This window comes from Fringilla coelebs, assembly GCF_963513975.1.
Source record: "Fringilla coelebs genome assembly, chromosome: 30".
Taxonomy (NCBI): domain Eukaryota; kingdom Metazoa; phylum Chordata; class Aves; order Passeriformes; family Fringillidae; genus Fringilla; species Fringilla coelebs.
In genome coordinates this window covers 2,758,512-2,776,650 of record NC_140056.1, presented here as the reverse complement: position 1 = coordinate 2,776,650, position 18,139 = coordinate 2,758,512, and positions in this window count along the sequence as shown.

The following is an 18,139-nucleotide window of genomic DNA, read 5'->3' as shown; positions in this document are numbered from 1 at the left end:
CAGCTCCTTCCCAGCAGGACCCACCTGGGGACCCTGGCTGGGTCCTGGCAGCCAGGTGAGGCTGGAATCGCTTCCCAAGGATTGGCCTGGGCACATCCCTGGGAGGAAGGGTGAATCCTTAAAACCCAAAATCCCGGACAAAGACTCTCTAACTCAGAGTTAGAAAGTGGTAAATCATGCTCCAAGGGCACAGGGCCAGAGGGGCAGACACAGGGTGGGATCCAAGGCCTTGGGGACCAAATTTGGGAAGGAGGGAAACACACTCAGCACTGCTCAGCTTCCCCTTCCCAAACTCCTCCTGCCCCTCTCCAGAGGGGAATTTGTGCACATCTGGGCACCCATTTCCCTGCAGCTCCTCCTTCCAGAGGTGCCCTTTTGGTGCTCCTTTGTCCCCACAGAGACTTCCCTGGGAGATCCAAACCAGAGGAGGTTCCCTGGGGCACTGGAGGACCCAAATTTGGGAGCAGCTTTGCTGTTTGCTGCTCACCTGGGAGACACTCTGCCCTTCCAGGGTCAGCTTCCCCTTCCCAAACTCCTCCTGCCGCTCTCCAAAGGGGGATTCCTGCACACCTGGGCCAGGTCCATCCTGGGCACCCACATTTTCCTGCAGCCCTTCATTCCAGAGGTGCCTTTTGGATCACAGGTGCTCCCTGCTCCCCTGGGAGTCCAAAGCAGCCCAGGATCCCCAAGGTGCCAGAGAACCCAAATTTGGGAGCAGCTCTCCAGGTGCAGGGCAGGGGATGGGAGACAGAGGATGGGAAGGACGTTCCAGACCACAGGAAAGAGTTCAGTCCAGTTTCCCAGCCTGGCAGGATGGGGAAGGGGGGGCTCTGAGCAGTTTGCAGGTGCTCCCAGTTGGGCAGGGTTAGTGCAGGGCTGCCTCTGGAGCCAGGAACCTGCAGAGCCTTGGGGAAAGCCCTTCCCAGGCAGAGGAACCGAGCAGTGGGAAGGGCTGTGTGCTCAGAGCAGCCCCATTCCCAGGACAGGAGCAGCAACAGGGCCGGTGCTGCCCGGGATGAGGCTGGAACGGGGGCCTGGGACACCCCAGCTGGGGGAACTCAGGGAGGGCTGGGGCTCAGCTGAGACTTCCCACTGCTTTTCCTCCCTGACCTTGGATTTTGGGGATTTTTCTGCTGTTTCTGAGCCTTCTCCACCCACGGGATTGGGAGAGATCCCTGAGGCCACAGCAGGGGATTAAAGGGTGGGTTTGAGATTTGGGATTTTGGGTCCCTGTTCTGGGACAGACCTAACCCAGCATTGTCCAACTGCTCCCAGCCTAATGGCTCCATCCAGCAGAATTCCTGCCCTCCATTGAGGGGAGCTGAGCTGAGCTCTGCCTGGGACCATCCATGGCTTTGGGAGGCCCATCCTGCCCTCTCCACCATCCCTCCCTCACTGGGACCCAGCCTCTTCCTCAGGGCAAATTCCCATGGCTGTTCTCATCCCAGAGTCACAACCACCCCAATTCCAGCTGTAAATTCCCCAGGGAATTGCTGCAGGTTCCAGGCAGCACCCTCAGCTCAGAACCCCCCTGAAAAATCCCTACTCCAGCCCTTCAAAAAGGTCCTGGCTGCACCCCCATGTTGTCCAGATCAGCGCTGTCAATCCAGAATATTATACACTGATTTACCCTTATTAGGGATAGAATGTGAATAAAGGGAAAACAGAGAAGGATGCAGCCCCAGAAAGTGCCAGGTTTGTCACATCCATGGCTTTGGCTCAAAATGCCACAAAATCCCACCTGGCTGCTTCCTAAAAATTCCTAAGGACTGAAAGGATCCTGAATTCGGTTGGGGGTGGGGGTGGTGGGGGAAGTTGATGGAAAAGCTCAGGTTTTATGGAAAAAGAGATGGTTTTATGATGGTTAGAGGGCGCTTGGTGGGGTGGAGGCATTGCTCACCTTCTCAGATCAATGTAAAAAATGGATCAAGGCCTGAGGATTTCTGGGAAAACCAGGGTTAGGGAGGGTAATTACCTAAAAAATGGTATAATGAACAGGATTCCCCCGTTTCTGGCTCAGTAATGGTGTTTTATGGCCAGCTCCAGTGATCCCCTTCAATCAGTCACCCCTGGGGTGCCAGGGCACATTCCCCGGGGGATTTGGGAGCTGCTGAGGCCATCTGTGGGATCAAGGGACATTTATCCCTCTTATCTGCCAGGCCCCTCAGGAATCCACGGCCCAGCCTCCTGCAGGCCGTGCCGTATCAGCTCCAGCCGCTCCCAAGGGCGATCCCATCCCCGCCTGGAGCCTCTCCAGGACCGGACACGTCACAAGTCCTGGAGGTCTCGGACGTGAGACATCCCAGGGGCGAATCCGGGGCTGCGGGGATTTCGGGAAGGGCAGCAGGGGATCAGCCCCGGAGGCCGGAGCGGCTCCCGGAGCATCCCGGGATCCGCGCACCTGGAGCGGCCAGGAGCGAGCTCCGGGCTCCCTCTGCCGGGCAGGTGACGCCGCTGCAGCGCCTCCCCAAAAATCCCCAACAGCTCCGGCTTCCTTCCACAGGCCCGGCCTGCAGAGAGAGGGAAACGGCTCCCGAGGAGCGGGGAACGGAGGGGATCCACAGGGGATGTACAGGGGATCCTACAGGGGATGTACACAGGATCCTACACGGGACCCTACAGGAGACCCTACAGGGGACCCTACAGGGGATGTACACAGGATCCTACACAGGACCCTACAGGGGATGTACACAGGATCCTACACGGGACCCTACAGGGGACCCTACAGGGGATGTAGACACGATCCTACACGGGACCCTGCAGGGGATCTACACGGGATCCTACAGGGGATCTACACAGGATCCTACAGGAGACCCTACAGGAGATCTACATGGGATCCTACAGGGGATCCTACACAGGACCCTAAAGGGGATCCTATATGGGACCCTACAGGGGGTCTACACAGGATCCTACACGGGACCCTACAGGAGACCCTACAGGGGTCTACACGATCCTACAGGGGACCCTACAGGGGATCTACACGGGATCCTACAGGGGACCCTACAGGGGATCCTATATGGGACCTACAGGGGACCCTACAGGGGATCTACATGGGATCCTACAGGAGACCCTACAGGGGTCTACACGATCCTACAGGGGACCCTACAGGTGATCTACACGGGATCCTACAGGGGATCCTATACGGGACCTACAGGGGACCCTACAGGGGATCTACATGGGATCCTACAGGAGACCCTACAGGGGACCTACATGGGATCTACACAGGACCCTACAGGGGACCCTACATGGGATCTACATGGGATCCTACATGGGACCCTACAGGAGACCCTACAGGGGATCTACACAGGATCCTACACAGGATGCACAGGGGATCTACCCAGGACCCTACAGGGGACCCTACAGGGACCCTTCTGCCCCGAGCAGCTGTGGGTGCCCCATCTCTGGCCAGGCTGGACGGGGCTGGGAGCACCCTGGGAGGGTGGGACCTGTCCCTGCCACTGCTGTAAGGTTCCATGGTTCTGTGACCCAAACGGGCATTTCTCATCCCCCAGGAGCTCCCATCCGGCTGGGAATGACTCCTGGGATCCAGCCTGGCTGTCCCATTGCTCCAGACTCGCTGCCCCCCTCCTCCAGAGCCCCCACACCCCTGGAATCCCTCGGGGAAGGTGAGGAACTCGTCCCTCCCCCTGAGCCCACCTGGAGCAGCCGTGGATCTGTCACCTTCCCCTCCCTGGGCTCAGGTAACACCAGTCTCTGGCTGTGCTGAAATATCCCCAGGTCCTTTCTGACTCCACTTTTTTATCCTCTAAGGGCCAAATCCTCCAGGAACACACCCAAATCATCTTTATCAGGGGAAAAACCCTTTTCCTGTCTGGAGCCTCAGCTCACAGCCCCTCTGCTCCCCAGGAAACAGCTGCAGGGGGGAGCATTCCTGGTTTTCTTCCACCTCTCCTCCCTTCCCCAGTGGATTTTGGGATGCACCCTCAGTCTGGGAGCAGCCAGGCCTTGTCCCAGTCCTTCCCAGTGCACAGAGCCTGGAGAAATCCAGCCCCAGCTGAATCCTGCTCAGCACCAGAGGGGAGCCAAACTCCCCCCGAAGTGCCATGGGGTTAAATGTGTGGGAAGGGAGCTGGAAATGTCCTGGCACTGGGAACTGATGGCCTGGGGCTCCCACTCCACATCCAAACCCAGTTTAATCCACCCACCCCAGCTCTCCCACAGCTGCTCCCTCAGTTCCAGCGTGACTCAGGTGGGACAGGAGGAGGAAGAGGGATGCTCCGGGTCCTCCCCCGGCCCGGCACGACTGTTTGCAGGGATGGAAGTGGCTCACGCCAGGAAATCAGCCATTGGGAAAGGGAGCTCCCCCACTTTGGGGAAAAGACACGGGTTGGATTTCCCTTTCCTGCACCATCCTGGCCCAAACCGTGCCTCAGTTTCTTGGCTTTTTTCACCTGCAGCCTCGGGGAGGATGGAATTTGGGGGGCGGGGAGATAATTTCGTTTTCCGAATGAAATGCTCCAGCACAGAGCAGGGAATTCAGCAAGCAGGGAAGGGCTCAGCGAGGATTTATCCCTGTCCCTCTCCCCAGGCTCGAGGGGATCACCAGCCCCACCCTGGGTGCCCAAACCCCTCCGGGAGCCCCAGATCCCCGGGCTGGCTGCAAACAAATCCCGGCATTGTGTCCAGAGAGGGGAGGAGGGAGGGGGGGGAAGGAGCCCGGCCCCATCGGCCCATCCCGGGGGAGCGGCTGCCGCTGCTCTGTGCCCGTATAAGGCCAGGTTGGGCTCTCCCGGCCCAATCCGAGCAGGAATTGGGAGCACCTGAGCCCGGCCCCGCCCAGGGGAGCCGAGTCTGCCCAGGTGAGCCGAGCTCGCCCTGCCCGGGGCGGGGGGGCTGCGGCTGCAGCCCCTCCCCAGCCGTGTCCGCTGGGAATTCCGCCCCGGGAACCGTCCCGGAGGCCCCAGGGCGGCCACACCGGCTCAGTTTTAAGGCGGGGCGGCACCTTTCCCTCCCCCATTGCCAGCCGTTCTCCACAGGGGAGGTGGAACAGCTCTCCGACCGTCCCGGTGCTGGGATTCACCCCCTGTGCCCAGCTGGGATCGCGATTCACCCCCCTCAATCCGCCTGGGATTGGGATTCATCCCCTGAGCCCGGCTGGGATTGGGATTCACCCTCTCTGTGCCTGCCTAGGGCTGGGATTCACCCCCGTAAACCCGCCTGGGATTGGGATTCATCCCCTGAGCCCGGCTGGGATTGGGATTCACCCTCTCTGTGCCTGCCTAGGGCTGGGATTCACCCCCGTAAACCCGCCTGGGATTGGGATTCAGCCCCTGAGCCCGGCCAGGACCGGGATTTGACCCCTGAGCCCGGCCAGGACCGGGATTTGTCTCCTGAGCCCGGCTGGGATTGGGATTCATCCCCTGAGCCCGGCCAGGACCGGGATTCAGCCCCTGAGCCCAGCCAGGACCGGGATCCGGCCCCAGTGCCCGGCCAGGACCGGGATTCAGCCCCTGAGCCCGGCTGGGATTGGGATTCACCCCCTGAGCCCGGCCAGGACAGGATTCCCCTGCCAGGTGGCCCCAGCCCCGCTCTCTCCGATCCCAGCAGGATCCGGGGCTCCGGGCCGGGGAATCGCGGCAGCCCCGGGCTGTGCCAGCACCGGCTGCCGCCGGCTCCGGGGCTCCGGGGACTGGCACCGGGGTCTGGTGGCCCTGTCTGGGCAGGGGCATTGGCCTGGGTGACCTCCACAGGTCCCTGCCAACCCCAGGTGTTCTGGGATCCGGGGACATCGCCTGGATCGCAGCCCTAAGGTGCCACCAGGCCGGGGGGACACGGGAGGGACCCCGGGGTGCCGGCACAGCCCAGCGCTGTCCCTGTCCCTGTCCCTGCCAGCCCGGAATTTAGAAGAAAGCAGAGTTGCTGCCGAGACCCAAGACATTCCTCTAGCTGCCCCAAGTGATTCGAGACCCCAGCAAAGAGCTCAGAGAGCTCAGCACAGAGTCAGAAACACCTGTGCCTTCGATTTTAGTGCACAGAAAAAATGACCAACTTTGTGTGAAGATTTACAAGCCACAAGAGTTTGAGTAGAATAATAGTGAATTTGACACAAAGTGAAAAAGTAGAATTTTAAGGTTTTAGATTGAGGCTTCAAGAAGCAAGATAGAAGAATCTAAGTGTGTCCTGTCCTTCTTCTTGTCCTCCATCTTCTGCTGTGATGGTGGTACTTTTTAATTAAAGTAGAGACAAACTGTTTAACATAAGTGATAAGTATTGGAAAATTATTGTAAATAAAGTACAGGTAGTTTGTAGTATAAAAAGTTAACACCACCCCATGGGCAGGGACTGTGCCACAACCCGACCTGCTGGACAGATCTCAGCAGGTCAGAGAAAGGATGTAATGGATAAGGAAAAATAAACAACCCTGAAAAGCAAAACTGACGAATCTCAACTTCTTCTGGGAAAAAAGAGACTTTCTAATGCCTCAAACGTCACCTGAACCACAGAAAGCCGAGAGGCTGCGGGGCCGTGCAGCCCCGCGGGAGCGGAGCCAGCCCGGCCCCGGGGCTGGGAGTGCCCCGTGTGCCACCCCCGGGTGCCACCCCCGTGTGCCACCCCCGAGTGCCACCCCCGTGTGCCACCCCCGAGTGCCACCCCCGTGTGCCACCCCCGGGTGCCACCCCCGTGTGCCACCCCCGAGTGCCACCCCCGTGTGCCACCCCCGGGCCGGGCGCTCCCCGCTGCAGCTGCGGCAGCCCTGCCCTGCCCCAGTTCCTGCCCCAGTTCCTGCCCCAGTTCCTGCCAGGGGCACACAGGGAATTTGGGGTTTGTCTGATTTACACCGAGCAGACCCCGCAATGGAGGAGCAGCCTGGCCTGGGACACCTCCAGTGCTGGAATCCAGGACGTCCCTCTGGCTCCAGCCCCTGCCAGGGGGCTCAGAGACCTTGGCACAGAGCCCAAGACCCCTGTGGCTGATTTTGACCCATGGAGCAAATTACCACCTTTATATGAAGATTTACAAGTCAAGAGAGTTTAAGCAGAATGAGAGTTAGTTTGTCACAGGGTGAAAAGTAGAATTTTGGGGTTTTTAGCATACAGGTTCAGAGGCCAAGATGGAGGAATTTGGGTGTGCCTTGTCCTTCTTTCTCCCTCTCCCTAGCCTCCATCTTCTGGGTGATGGTGGCACTTTTGGATGGGTTTAAGGTAGGAACACACTGTCTAATGCAGGTGATAGGTATTGGAAAATACCTGTAAATAAAGTGCCTGTAGTTTGTAGTATAAAATGTTGACACCAGGGCGGGCAGAGTGCTCTGGCTGAGCTGCTGAACGGACCTCGGCAGGCCAGAGAAAGAATGTTACAGATAAGAGAAAATAAACAGCCTTGAAAAGCACAGCTGAGGAATCCTGACTCCTTCTTTGGGCTGGGAAATGAGACTTTTAACACTCCAGGAACCATTTCCAGCTCCCCCTTGGCCCTGGCTGAGCTCCTGCTCCAGGGCCTTCCCTTCCCCCTTATCCAAACCTGCTCCCTGGGCTCAGCTGGGGAAGAGGAGGCTGGGGGGGACCTTCTCCCTCTCACAACCCCTGACAGGAGGCTGGACTTGGCATCTGCTGCCAGGGAATGAGTGAAAACGGCCTCAAGGTGCATCAGGGAGGATTTCAGTTGGATTTAGGAAAAAATTTCTCACTGAAAGGGTTGTGAAGCACCAGAAGGGGCTGCCCAGGGCAAGGACAGGTCCCCATCCCTGGAAGTGTCCAGAAGGGTGTGGCTGTGGCAGCTGGGGACATGGTCACAGGGGTGGCTGGGGTCCTGCTGGGTTGATGGTTGGAGCTGATGCTCTCTGAGGGCTTTTCCAGCCTGAGCAATTCCATGGTTTGTGGACAGCAGCGACCAGAGGTGGCTCCTGGGGTTTGCAGTTGGGCACAGCTCGTCCTCCCCGCTCCCTTCAGGCCCTGAGCACCATCCCAGAACTTCCTCCAGGATCAGCTGGAGACCAGGGGGCTGGAGGAGGTGGAAGGAGCCCTGCCCACAGCACCAGTTCCCCCTGGGACACAGCTTGGGCTGGACACCCTGGAGTCAGGGCATGGTCTGGGGTGAGGGGTCTCAAAGCTCACCCCATCCCAAACCCCTGCCATGGGCAGGGACACCTCCCACTGTCCCAGGCAGCTCCAAGCCTGTCCAACTTGACACTGGAGCTGCCAGGGATGGGCATCCTCTGGGAAATCCATCCCAGGGCCTGCCCACCCTCACAGGGAGCAATTCCTTCCCAAAATCCTTCCCAATATCCCTCCCTCTGGAGCCATTCCCTGTGTCCTGGCACTCCAGGCCTGGCCCCCAGTCCCTCTCCAGCTCTCCTGGAGCCCCTTTGGGCACTGGAAGAGGCTCCGGGGTGTCTCCAGAGCCTTCCCTTCTCCCAGCCTGCTCCCTCCCAGCCCCACAGATCTCTATGAGCACAAATTCACCAGGAACTCCCCAAACCTCAGGGAGTTGGGATCCACAGAGGGCTCTGGGAGATCTGGGGCAGCGTCCAAGGAGGGGTCTGGATGAGCCACAGGGATTTGGGACAGTGCCCTGTGTCCATGGAAGGGTCTGGAGCAGCCACAGGGATTTGGGACAGTGCCCTGTGTCCATGGAAGGGTCTGGAAGAGCCACAGGGATTTGGGACAGTGCCCTGTGTCCATGGAAGGGTCTGGATGAGCCACAGGGATTTGGGACAGTGCCCTGTGTCCATGGAGGGTCTGGATGAGCCACAGGGATTTGGGACAGTGCCCTGTGTCCATGGAAGGGTCTGGAGCAGCCACAGGGATTTGGGACAGTGCCCTGCGTCCATGGAAGGGTCTGGAAGAGCCACAGGGATTTGGGACAGTGCCCTGTGTCCATGGAAGGCTCTGGAAGAGCCACAGGGATTTGGGACAGTGCTCTGTGTCCATGGAGGGTCTGGAGGAGCCACAGGGATTTGGGACAGTGCCCTGTGTCCATGGAAGGCTCTGGAGCAGCCACAGGGATTTGGGACAGTGCCCTGTGTCCATGGAGGGTCTGGATGAGCCACAGGGATTTGGGACAGTGCCCTGTGTCCAAGGAGGGTCTGGAGCAGCCACAGGGATTTGGGACAGTGCCCTGTGTCCATGGAGGGTCTGGATGAGCCACAGGGATTTGGGACAGTGCCCTGTGTCCATGGAAGGGTCTGGAAGAGCCACAGGGATTTGGGACAGTGCCCTGTGTCCATGGAGGGTCTGGAGCAGCCACAGGGATTTGGGACAGTGCCCTGTGTCCATGGAGGGTCTGGATGAGCCACAGGGATTTGGGACAGTGCCCTGTGTCCATGGAAGGGTCTGGAAGAGCCACAGGGATTTGGGACAGTGCCCTGTGTCCATGGAGGGTCTGGAGCAGCCACAGGGATTTGGGACAGTGCCCTGTGTCCATGAGGGGTCTGGAGCAGTCACAGGGCTCTGGGGGATGCAGTGCTGTGCCTGTGCCCACGGAGGGACCCAGCAGGAGCAGAAAAGCCCCAGCTCAGCAGGGAAAGGAGCTCCCTGGAGCCACGCCAGGAATGCAGAGTGGGAGCGGAGCTGAGCCGCTCCTGCCGGGACCTGCCGCGCTTGCGAGGCTCCGGGCACACCCAGAAATTCAGAGCTTCGGAAAAAAACCCTCAGCACCTGGGCAGGGGAGGGGGAGGGAGGGGAGGAACCACTTCAGAGCTGAGGAATCCCAGGTGACTCAGCCCTGACGCAGGAAGCAAACAGGGCTGGGAATGGTGGGACGAGGGTCGGGCAGCCCCGGGAGGGATCCTGAGGGGCCAGGGAGACTCGGACCACCTGAGTTCATGCATGGGATGTTTTCAGCTGCAGCAAAGCTGCTCCAAGCACTTCCCAACACCCACCTTCATCTGGCTCAGAACCAGCTCCAAGGGTCCCAAAAGCTCCTTAATGCCAGCACTTCTCAGGCTGCTGCAATCCCAGTGCAGCACCAAGAGCAGCCCCCTGCCCACAGAGAGGCAATGCACCCTTGAAAAAACGGAATATAAACCACCTGGATCTTCATCTCCAATGCTTCCAGAGCCTCATCATGGAGCCAAAGGGGTCTGTGACTTCCTCTGGGCAGGAGAAGGGAAGTAGGGATGAGGACCCCACCACTGAGCCCGTGGATTAGGTCCAGGATCCCAGGATGGTTTGGGTGGGAAGGGACCTTAAAGCCCATCCCATTCCTGACACCTTCCACAGCCCAAGCTGTTCCAAGCCCCAACCAGCCTGGCCTGGGGATGGGGCAGCAGGGTTTGGGGGGATTGGGAAGCACTTGGAGCTCTGGGGGTTTGGGGCTTTGGAATTGCAAGGAGAGCAGTAAAACAGCCCCAGCTCAGTGCCTCAGCTGTGGATCCACTCTGGATTTACACCCCCTGCCCTCCACAATGGGTAAATCCAGCATTCCCTGGCTAATTCCCCAGAATGAGGGATCTGCACCAGTTCATCTCCAGCATTCCCAGTGGTGACACCAGTTTAAGTCCCAGTTCCTGAAGTGAGGACCCCATGGAATCCCAGCTGCTCTCCTGGTTCAAGCCAACAACGGAAAACCCTCAAAAACTGGGACCCCAAACCCAGACTAACCCAGGGGGAATAAATCCAAATATCTGGATCACAAGACACTCAAATAACCTCAGAGTTCATCCAGCCTTGGATGTGCCATGGGGATCTGAAATTCAGGAGCATGAGACGTTTCCCCTCTTCAGACCCCCACGGGGTCAGCCCTGTCCAAGCTCCCCCAGCCTGCTTTTGGGGAGCACCAGTGGAGCCTCTGGATGGGGGGCTGGATTCCCTCCATCCCTGCTCCTGGCAGCTCTCAACAGCAGCTTCTGCCACAGCCCACACCCACGGGACACGCTCTGACCTGAGCTGGGATTTGGGATCGGCCCACGCCCGGCGCTGGCAGCAGCTCTGCACTTACACAAGGCAGGGAAAGCTTGGGCAGGAGTGTGGGGGTCCCACCTGGAGCAGAGCAGGGATCCCACCTGGAGCAGGGCAGGGGATCCCACCTGGAGCAGAGCAGGGCAGAGGATCCCACCTGGAGCAGGGCAGGGATCCCACCTGGAGCAGGGCAGGAGATCCCACCTGGAGCAGGGCAGGGCAGAGGATCCCACCTGGAGCAGAGCAGGAGATCCCACCTGGCCACAGCAGGGCAGGGATCCCACCTGGAGCAGAGCAGGGCAGAGGATCCCACCTGGAGCAGGGCAGAGGATCCCACCTGGAGCAGGGCAGAGGATCCCACCTGGAGCAGAGCAGGAGATCCCACCTGGAGCAGAGCAGGGATCCCACCTGGCCACAGCAGGGCAGGGGATCCCACCTGGAGCAGGGCAGGGCAGGGGATCCCACCTGGAGCAGAGCAGGGCAGAGGATCCCACCTGGAGCAGGGCAGGGCAGGGATCCCACCTGGAGCAGGGCAGGAGATCCCACCTGGCCACAGCAGGGCAGAGGATCCCACCTGGAGCAGGGCAGGAGATCCCACCTGGAGCAGAGCAGGAGATCCCACCTGGCCACAGCAGGGCAGGGATCCCACCTGGAGCAGAGCAGGGATCCCACCTGGAGCAGGGCAGGGATCCCACCTGGAGCAGAGCAGGGCAGGGGATCCCATCTGGAGCAGGGCAGGGCAGGGATCCCACCTGGAGCAGGGCAGGGATCCCACCTGGAGCAGGGCAGGGGATCCCATGTGGACCTGGGCAGGGGATCCAGGGGTTGGTGGGACTGAATTCCAACACAAACTTCCCGAGTGTCCCCCAGGAACAGGAATTCCCACCTTGCTGGAAGCTCCTCAGCCCACCTTGAGTGCAGGAAGGGGCAACTCAGGGCCTTGTATTTGGCTTTATAAAACAGGCCTCCAGTGTCTCCAGCCCCTGCTCTGCATAAAATCCCAGTCCACAACTGGGAATTGCCTTTGGACTGCTCACCCTATTCCTCACTTCATCTTGGGAAGGGGCAGCATTCCCACCTCTCCTTCACAAAGAGGCTGAGCTGTTCCAACCAGGAAAGAGCCCCAAATTCTCCACTCAGGCAAAGACCCCTCCCAGCTGCTCCCTGTGCTTGGCCATCCCGGTGCTGCAGCTGCACATGGAAAAGGCAGGATCAGCTCAGACATCCTCATGGTGCTTCCCAGTCCCCCAAAATCCTGCTGTCCCATCCCAAAATCCCGCTGTCCCATCCCAAAATCCTGCTGTCCCATCCCAAAATCCTGCTGTCCCATCCCAAAATCCTGCTGCCCCATCCCAAAATCCTGCTGTCTTATCCCAAAATCCCGCTGTCCCATCCCAAAATCCTGCTGTCCCATCCCAAAATCCTGCTGTCTTATCCCAAAATCCTGCTGCCCCATCCCAAAATCCTGCTGCCCCATCCCAAAATCCTGCTGCCCCATCCCAAAATCCTGCTGTCTTATCCCAAAATCCTGCTGTCCCATCCCAAAATCCTGCTGTCCCATCCCAAAATCCTGCTGTCTTATCCCAAAATCCTGCTGTCCCATCCCAAAATCCTGCTGCCCCATCCCCAGGCCAGGCTGGTCAGGGCTTGGAACACCTTGGGCTGTGGAAGGTGTCAGGAATGGGATGGGCTTTAAGGTCCCTTCTCACCCAAACCATCCTGGGATTCTGGGACTAATCCAGGTGTACCTGAAGGTACACATTGACAGAGTTGCCTTCCCTGCCAGCTTAAACCCAGAATTCCAGCTCCAGCACAAATGGGATGAATCCCTGTGGATTTAGTGGGAGCTGGGCCCCTTTAACAGTCCCTTTGTGCCAATTCCTGTGTTTTACTCTGAACTGGGAGGTTTTTACCAACCATCCCAACCATGCCAGGAATGGGGTGGGGATGTTTTGACAGGGAGTCCTGGATCACGTCCAGATCCCACCCAGCTCCCTCCTCTCACCTCTCCCTGCTGCCCGACGTGCTCAGCTCCGAGTGTCAAGAGACTGGAATTTGAGAGAAAACAGACTCAGAGAGCAAACACTGCCCAGAGCAGGGGGGATCCAGGGATATCAGGCCCGGGATCACACACACGGCTCCCTGCGTGCGGGAATGGAACATCTGGGGCTAAACCCGCATCTGTAAAACACACCTGGGGGAGCAGCTCTGAATCCCACCCGCGTGGGGACATCCCTGAAAAGCCAGGTGCACATCCCTGTTTTCAGTGAGGATCCTCGTTCTTCTCAGCTGCTGCCGCACCTGGCTGGGAAAGGCGCTCGGGAGGCTCCGCCCGGCCCCGGGGCAGCTTCGGGAGCCGCTGTGGGCGCGTCCCTGGAGCCTCCCGAGCCGCGATCCCTCTGATCCTCCCGCGTCCCTGCCCTGGGCTGGGAACGCCGCGGCTCCAGCTCCAACCCACTTTCGCTGGGTTTTGCACAGGAGGCAAATCTGGGCGCTGCAAAGCTCCCACATCAGCACATTGGCAGGAGCGGAGCCTGCCCGGCACAGAAATGCCAAGGCCAGGCAAGGGGGGGCTCCTGGAGCCTGTGGAGGTGCCCAGATCGTCTTCTGGCCTTCCCAAGGTCCCTTTGGTGGTGCTACTGGATGATTCTGAGGGTCTCTTCCAAGTGATTCCACAGCCTCCCACCCCTTCTCTCTGACCCAGCCACCTCCAATCCCCACAGTCCACCTGGAACCATCCTGGAACCATGGCTCAGATGCTCAGGGAAAGCATCCTCCTGTCATGGGGAAAACAGGACCTTTCCCTGCTCTGTCACCACCCAAACCTGGATTTCTGTGACAGGACATCACGGAGAGGGGCTGGGATGAGCCAGGGATCCCATGGCTCCTCTGGGCACCCCAAAGCCTTGCAGACCCTTGGGATGCTCCTGCACAAGGTGTTCCCTCAGGGATCAGCGGATTCAGGCCCACCCTGCACCTGAAATCAGAGTCCAAAGGAACCAAGTTCTGCATCAACCAACTGGGGCCATCCTTGGGGTATTTCCCAGGGAACAGTGGGGGAATCATGGAATCCCAGAAGGAGTTGGACTGGGAGGGAGCTGGAAGCTTCCAGGGCTCTCTGGAACCTCCGGGTGCCCTGTCCCACGCTCTGTTCCTGTTCCACACCACCCACCTGATCAGAGGCTTCATGGGCATTTCCACTCTCACTAAAACACTCCTTCACCTTCCAACTCTCTAAATCCTTACAAATCCTTACAACTCTTCCTTTGGAGCCTGAAGAGGAACCAGCCCAGCTCCACCATGGAGCCCAGATCCCCCAACTCCTTACAAAGCCTTTCCTGGCTGAGCCTGTCCCGTGTGAGTCAGCTCTGCACAACGCCCGAGTCAGCACTTCCCACAAAGCAGCTGGAGCTGGGCCTGGAAAAACGCAGCCACATCCCCAGGAGGGACCAGCCGGGACCTGCCGGGCTGGCACGGGGCACAGGGAATGTGCTGGTGACAGCACCCACCAGCAACGCCCAGCAGGACAGAACAGGGAGCAGCTCTGCCTCGCCCCCAGGCACAGGGCCCTGTTTGGGACGTGTCAGAGGCTGCTGGCGATGGAGCCAGCCCAGCCTGGCCCTCCCCAGCTCCTCTGGGCACGGGGATCCCCCAGGTCAGGTCTGCACCGGGGTTATCTGCTGGAACCCAGGACATCCCCCTGGCTGCCCTGGAGGAATGGAGCCCTGGGAGCTCAGAGACCCCGGCACAGAGCCCAGGACCCCTGTGCCTTTGACTTTGGAAAAAATTACCGACCTTACATGAGGATTTACAAGCCTCAGAAGTTTAGGCAGAATGAGAGTTAGTTTGTCACAGGGTGAAAAGTAGGATTTTGGGGTTTTTACAATACAGGTTCAGAGGCCAAGATGGAGGAATTTGGGTGTGCCTTGTCCTTCTTTCTCCTTCCTAGCCTCCATCTTCTGGGTGATGGTGGCACTTTTGGATTGGTTTAGGGTAGAGACAGACTGTCTGACATAGGTGATAGGTATTGGAAAATAATTGTAAATAAAGTGCGTGTAGTTTGCAGTATAAAAAGACAACACTGCCCTGAGGGTGGTCAGCGTGCCACAGCCTGACCTGCTGAACAGACCTCAGCAGGTCAGAGAAAGAATGTACTAGATAAGAGAAAATAAACAACCTTGAGAACCAGAGCAGAAGAGTCCTGACTCCTTCTTCGGTTGCCAGGCTGGGGAAAGAGACTCTGACACATCTCGGGGTCATGGTGACCACAGAGACCCCCGAGAGTTACCCAGGCCAGGTGAGATCCCAGCCCCAGCACCCACAGCAGGACCCTCAGGAGAAGGAGCTCAGGAGGGCACGGCCAGCAGGAGCCCCAAGAATTCCTGGTTCCATTCCCGAGCCTCATCCAGGCTTGCCAAGCTCAGGTGAGATTCCAACGTCCAGCCTCAATCTTCAGGTGAATGGAGCTGGTGAACACAAGGCCCAGGAGGCACTACAGGAATACTTCACTCCCAAACCTCATCCACACTCAAAGCTCAGGAGATACTCCAGGAATGTCTAATTTGATTCCCAATTCTCATCCAGTCACCCTCCTTTCCGCCCTCCCTCCTCTCCCAAGCAGCTCCCAGGCTCACAAATCCCATGGGATCTCTGTTCCTTCTTCCTAACCACCTTTTCTACTCAGACCTTCCCTGAACCTTCCTGTGCTCTCTCCTGGCTTTTCCATGGAAACCTGGACACCTTTCCCACCTGCCCTGAGCACTAAACAAGGTGTCCTGGAAGAAGCCAAAGCAGGTGGGGTGAGGCTGAGTGGAAATGGAGCCTCCCAGGTCCCCATGGTTGCCTGGATTCAAGGACAAGGCTGTCAGCAGTTGGGATCCACAGTGGGATTGGGGCAAACCAAAGGCAGCTCTCAGGGGTTCATCCTATGGGAATTTTGAGGAAAGGACTGAGCCCCACCTGTGTCAGCAAAGGGGCAGGAGTGGAGGCAAAGCCCCACCTGAGGAATGGGCTGCAGGTCCTGCTTCAGGGGCTGGGGGACTGGAAACCCTTTGGGATCTGCCCCAGTTATCCCACAGGAGCTGGGGGACAGGAAATCCTTTGGGATCTGCCCCAGTTATCCCACAGGAGCTGGGGGACAGGAAACCCTTTGGGATCTGCCCCAGTTATCCCACAGGAGCTGGGGACAGGAAACCCTTTGGGATCTGCCCCAGTTATCCCACAGGAGCTGGGGGACTGGAAACCCTTTGGGATCTGCCCCAGTTATCCCACAGGAGCTGGGGGGACTGGAAACCCTTTGGGATCTGCCCCAGTTATCCCACAGGAGCTGGGGGACAGGAAATCCTTTGGGATCTGCCCCAGTTATCCCACAGGAGCTGGGGGACAGGAAACCCTTTGGGATCTGCCCCAGTTATCCCACAGGAGCTGGCACTGCTCAGGCTGGGAGTGTCCAGTCACTCCCTCAGATCATTCCCAGGAGATCCACAAGCCCTGGAGAGAAGCCACCACACATTCCAGAATTCCAAATTCCCCTGTGTCCATGCACTGGCCACCCTTGGAGACACCTACAGAGGATGTTCCTGCCTGAGGGGATGGATCTTCTCCAGCTGGACACAGAGCCAGAGCAGCTCCCTCGGAGGAGATATTCCATGTTTGCATACATTGATTAGAGATTTGGGGAAAATCCTTCATAGAAGAGTTGTCCTGCCCTAAAAGGCTGCCCCAGGGCAGGGGCAGAGTCCCCATCCTGGAAAGTGTCCAAGAAATGTGTGGATGTGGCACGGTGAGGGGTGACCTTGCTGGCACCAGGTTGGACTCGATGATCACTGAGGGCTTTTCCAACCTGAACAATTCCATCATTCCTGGCTCAGGCCGTGGCATCTGCTCTGAGAGACACCAAGGCTGGCTGGATTAGAGTTTTCCCCATAAAACCTTCACCCTCCTGCCTGTTTTCCTCACACAGGGAATGGGAATTCTACCCAAAATGCCAGCAAGGATCCCTTCACCGAGCTTTTCCCAGCACCATCTCACACAGATCCATGGAATGCTTTGGGTGGGAAGGGACGTTAAAGGGACATTAAAGCCCATCCAGTGCCACCCCTGCCATGGCAGGGACACCTCCCACTGTCCCAGGCTGCTCCCATCCCCGTCCAGCCTGGCCTTGGGCACTGCCAGGGATCCAGGGGCAGCCCCAGCTGCTCTGGGAAATCCATCCCAGGGCCTCCCCACTCTCCCAGGGAGGAATTCCCCCTTGTCCTGGCCCTCCAGGCCATTGTCCCCAGTCCCTCTCCAGTTCTCCTGCAGCCCCTTCAGGCCCTGGAAGGGGCTCCAAGGTCTCCTTTTCCTTCTCCTCCCCAGGTGAGCACCCCCAGCTCTCCCAGCCTGGACCAGAGGGGCTCCAGCCTTTGAATCCAAGCTGGGAGTGCCTGGAGCAGGGTGTCCAGCAGGGATGTTCCCAGAGTTAATGGGGATGTGGAGACAGAGCTGAGCCATCCCAGGGCTGGCAGGTTTGGGAGCCTCCCTGTTCCCTCCCTGCTGCCTCTGTTTGATCCGTGGAGGATCCCAGGAGTGCTTTGATGTGTCAGCCTGGCAGCAGGGCCTGTTCCAGCACGACTGCTCCCAGATTCCTGCGGGAACAAAGCTGCACCTCAGCAGCTCCCACAGGCTGGGACTGGCGCTGGGGCAGAGCAGGGACACCAAGTGACACAGAGAGACCCCCTCAGCATCAGCTCCCCTGCCCTTCCCAGCAGTTACAACCCAACAATCCAGCAGAATGGGTTCTTCTGGGATGCTGCTGCCTCACAGGGCCGGGTCTGATCCCTGACCCAGCACATGATGGGGTTTGATCAATCACCCAGTGTGTGTCCTGCCATGGAGACGTGGATCAGATCCCTCCTGAGCATCCCTGCTCCATGGCAGGGTCCCCACATGAGATTTGGCAGCTCTGGCCTCAGAACTCTCTCACTCCCAATGAAACTGGCTCAGGGAGGATCCAAGGATGGAGCAGCTTTGTTGAACATGAAATTCCAGGGGGCTGCTAAGCATTTTATGATCCTGATTGGACTGGGATTGTCAGGTCAGAAGAGATAAGGTCTGAGAGCATTTTATATTCCCTGGAAGCAGATCCCCACCCTGCATCACAACTCCAGCCCCTTCCAGTGGGCCCAGCTCCAGGAGAACAAGGATGTTCCAAATTGACTCATTCCAAGGAACCTGAGTCTGAGCTAAGGAATGGTGGCAAAGATTATGCCCATAATGATCCAAGGGACTTCTGTGCCCAG